The sequence below is a fragment of the Pimephales promelas genome, chromosome 4, assembly GCF_988280905.1.
Source record: "Pimephales promelas chromosome 4, fPimPro1.hap1.1, whole genome shotgun sequence".
Lineage (NCBI taxonomy): Eukaryota > Metazoa > Chordata > Actinopteri > Cypriniformes > Leuciscidae > Pimephales > Pimephales promelas.
Window position 1 is genome coordinate 2,561,352 of NC_142772.1, and position 222 is coordinate 2,561,573.

The following is a 222-nucleotide window of genomic DNA, read 5'->3' on the forward strand; positions in this document are numbered from 1 at the left end:
TAACCATCTAACCCTAAATTAGTTAGGTCATCAAACTAACCATAACCCTTAGGGGGAAATTCTGTTAAAACCGGGAACATTTTTACTATTAGCAATTCAACTGTTGATGTCAAGAATTCACATCCTGTGGAATTAATAAATGCAATACTGCTTGCCATATTTGTCATGTGCCAGATCACATAACAGAAGGCGTGATAACCTGAATATTTGGCAACCCTCATT